This window comes from Natrix helvetica (assembly GCF_964273705.1).
Source record: "Natrix helvetica genome assembly, chromosome: 2".
NCBI classification, from domain to species: domain Eukaryota; kingdom Metazoa; phylum Chordata; class Lepidosauria; order Squamata; family Natricidae; genus Natrix; species Natrix helvetica.
The window spans coordinates 291,109,379-291,113,768 of NC_138552.1; positions in this window are offsets into that span (position 1 = coordinate 291,109,379).

A 4,390-nucleotide genomic window follows, 5' to 3' on the forward strand; every position below is an offset into this window, starting at 1 on the left:
CTTCTTTTTTCTAACAATTTACTAAAATAACTGCCATGTTAAAAAATATTCTATATCTATCCATCATCTCTTGCCCTTTTTAGAATTTCAACTCTTGTTAACATTTTGGTGAATCTTTCCTGCTTTTCCATCACCTGCGATGTTCACCCATTTGCAACAGGAGTTGGCGACATAAAAACACTTTCTAGACGGTGCTTTCCTGACTCCCGTTCCTTGTCCCAGCTTCTGCCAACCTGGCAGTTCGAAAGCAGGTAAAAATGCAGGTAGAAAAATAGGGACCACCTTTGGTGGGAAGGTAACAGCATTCCGTGCGCCTTTGGTGTTTAGTCATGCCGGCCACATGACCACAGAGAATGTCTTCGGACAGCGCTGGATCTTTGGCTTTGAAACGGAGATGAGCACCGCCCCCTAGAGTCGGGAACGACTAGGACGTATGGGCCAGGGGAACCTTTCCCTTTTATTGTGACTTTAGTTTCTCTTCTGCCCCAACATCTAAATTTAGACGGCGGTTTCTACAAAGCCCCATTTCGGTTTTGCGATGTTGTAAAGTGCTTTATATATTGATCGTACTATTATTAATATTGCACAATCATCCTTTGGCCCAGGGAGATAGAAAACCGCAACTTGCCAGATTCTACTTGGGAATGCCAGGAAGAATCGCATAAGCCAGGGGCGTCCAAACTTGGGAACTTTAAGACTTGTGGACTTCCAACTCCCAGAATTCCCCAGCCAGCCATGCTGGCTGGGGAATTCTGGGAGTTGAAGTCCACAAGTCTTAAAGTTCCCAAGTTTGGACATCCCTGGCATAAGCCCTTGACTTATGACTGCAAATGGGACCAGAATTTCAGTTGCTAAGCAAGGCAGCCTTTTCAGTGAGCCATGCCTGTTTTTATGACCTGTTTTTGCTATTTCGCCAAATCCCTGCCGATGTTGAATGAATTGGGGTCATTAAGCGAAGCTGGTTTCCTCCATTGACTTTGCTTGCCAACTTGCTGGGAAGGTCAGGAATGGCAATCCCTTGACTAAGGAGGCTGCAATTGTCCTAAAGACTGTTGGAAGCAATGCCCATCTGGGTTGAGTTCCAAGTGGGGAAAAAGACACTGGAAATATGGAGACGGCTTCGAAAGATGGTTTTAATGGTGGACAGGACCACACGGCTTGAAGATGTTGGATGAAGAAGAAGAAAAAAAGAGGAGAGACGCTGAGAGTACCTGGGTTTTATACCCTCTCTGGGCTTTTGAATTGGAGCTTGTATTCTGATTGGTTGTCAGACTCCCATGGGGCCATGCAGGGGCAACTCTGTAGGCTGCCCTGAGTCCCAAGCTTGGTTGACTCTTGCTGGGTGATGACGCAATGAAAGGGCTTTAAGATTCCTATTATGGCTGGAGGCAAATCTTTGTTATGTAGAACAGACTGGCCCAGGCCTTCATGGCCCATTGACAAAGGTGGGGAGGAGCGGAGTTTCTGCCTCCCTTTTAGGGGGAAATATTCTGCCCCTTTAATATTTCCTAAATATCTCATTTTCCTAGGAGAGGGGTGGGTGCTAACCAGTGGTGGGATACAAACGGTATGCCCCAGTACGGGCGTACCGGTGCCTTCTGGCAGCACCAGGTACCGTTCCAGTACGGTGCTCCGGAGGGCCCGCCTGCCCTCCTTACCTGTATTTGAGCCGATCAGGGCTTTTGCGTACCTGCATGGAGCATACAGCGCCTGCGTGACACTCCACCAAGCAGCTGGAGCGTTGCAGGCAGTAAGTATGCATGCTTACGTGGTGGACCCCAGGCCCGGTTGCAGCCTACCGGTTGCAGCGGGATCCGAAACCCAGCACAGGTGCTAACTTCCGACAATACACATATCCAAATTTTGGATGCTGCAACCATCATAAGTGTGATGGTTTTTTTCAGTGTCGTTGCTTTGAATGTCATTAAATGAGTGGTTGTAAGTCGAGGTCTACCTGCAGTACAGGTAATCCTCAACTGACAACAGTTCATTTAGTGACCGTTTGAAGTTACGACGGCACTGAAAAATGTGACTTAGGAGCACTTTTCACACGTATGACTGTTGCAGCAGGTCCATGCTCATGGGGTTTATATTTGGATGATTGGCAGCTGGTTCATATTTATGACGGTCGCGGTGTCCCGCAGTCACGTGATCCCCTTTTGTGACCTTCTGACCGGCAAAGTCAACGGTTAAGCCATGTTCACTTAACAACCAAGTAACTAACTTAACAACCCCAGCGATTCATTTAACAACTGTTGGCAAGAAAGGTGATAAAATGGGATAGAACCAGTGGTGGGTTGCTCTTACCGTCGCTACTGGTACGCTGATCGGGGTCTGTTATGCACACGCCGGATGTGCGTTGCGCATGCATGCACAGTCCACTGCCCCTGCAACACCCAGCTGCTCGTCAGAGGTCGCACAGGCACCGCATGGTGTGCACAGGTATGGAACGGAGGTGGGTGGGTGGGCCAAACGAGTTACCGTACTGGTACAGTGGCCACTGCTCCTGACTACTACCAGTATGGCCGTATCGGGCCGTACCGGCTGGAACCCACCACTGGGTAGAACTCTTGCTTAAGTTACAGAAATGTTAGGCTCAATTGTGGTTGTAAGTCCAGGACTACCTGTCGCATTCGCCTGACCTCAAAGAAACAGAGTTTTGAATCAAGCCAACATGTGCAGTTAAACCACTGTTGTCCCCAATTTGGGTCAGAGCCTGATGCCAAAGCCAATCATGGACGCCAGACACGAGGTGCGGGTTTTCTGATTGCTTTTTATTGGAGTAGTCCAAGGAAAAGGGTTCCTGGCCTCTGCCAAGAACCAAAAACAAAGGTGTCGGCATTCCAAATATCATGCAGAATTAAATCAGAGTCCAAGGCAGAGCTATCCTTAAAATTCCAATTTAATAAGACAGACATGTTGGCACATTTGTGAAATCCTAAATCTAAAAGCTTCCTGGGATTCCACCCAGTTGAAAGTTCATGATCTTATCCCCACGCCCATAAATCCATCACATGGTCCAATCTTCTTCGGCCACGCTGGCATCTCCACCAAGCTGGTTCCGGTCAGGTGCAGAGGTGCGGAGACAAAAGATGACCTTGGGCTTCTAGAAAGGAATGACAACAACACATTCCACAATTCTACTCCTTTCTATTCCTCCTCCCAATTACTATACTAATGAAACAGCATAATGAAACAATAGAGAGTGTGGCAGCCAAAGATCCTAAAAAGGAATATAACTACAGGCTGACAAAAGGATTAAGAAAGCTTTATACATTTTCATTAAAGGAGAAGTCGGGATAAGGTGAAATAATAAGAAATGCATCATCTAATAAACCTTTTAGCAATAATTCTACAATTGGTTCTATTGGTCTCTAGCTGTCCCTGTTCCTAAACCTTGGCTAATGAATGTCCCAGGAGTTATCTAACATACATTTTATTTGCTCCTGGCCATCTTCCTAACTTTTAGCTGGTCTGCAAATGGTCCAAAGCTTGTTACTTTTATCAGCTTTCTAACTACCCATAATTGCTACAAGCTTTACCCATGCACATTTCCTGTTGATAAGCATTCTTGCCAGACCGACCCCACAATTACAGTCTTCCTATTTACTTTCAGGTGTGTGCCAGGACCTGGCTTTATTTTAGCAGCCAGCCCATAAACACAATCATTTGCTTAACTCTGATGAATGTCCCCAAAGCAACACCATCCTATTTATTAAATGATGTACATGATTTTTAGGATGCCCCTGTATTATGTTATATATCTATATCTATCTGTATCTATATGTGTGTGTGTGTGTGTGTGTGTGTGCCCCTCAAAATAAGGCAACACACAGCCATTCATGTCTAAACTGCTGGCAAGATATACTTAAATATTTACAAAATGTGAGAGGGTGTACTCACTTCTATATCTATATCTATATCTATTTATATATCTATATCACACACACACACACACACACACACACACAAACACACTTAATCAGTGGAACAACTTGCCTCCAGAAGTTGTGAATGCTCCAACACTGGAAGTTTTAAAGAAGATGTTGGAAAGCCATTTGTCTGAAGTGGTGTAGGGTTTCCTGCCTAAGTAGGGGGCTGGACTAGAAGACCTCCAAGGTCCCTTCCAACTGTTATTCTATTGTATTCTATATCTATTTCTATGTACAGTATACATACACACTATATATAGTATACACATATATAATATACACATATACCATATAGTATGCAGATATTATATATATATTCGTAGATTTTCATGGGTGTAGATATGCTGGTCTTGTTGTATTCGGGTCTTTTCCCGTGTAAGATTGAGATTGTCTTGGCAACGTTTTGGTGAGGTCCCACTCACCATCTTCAGGCTGGTGTTTTCAGCTTCGTGCTTGTG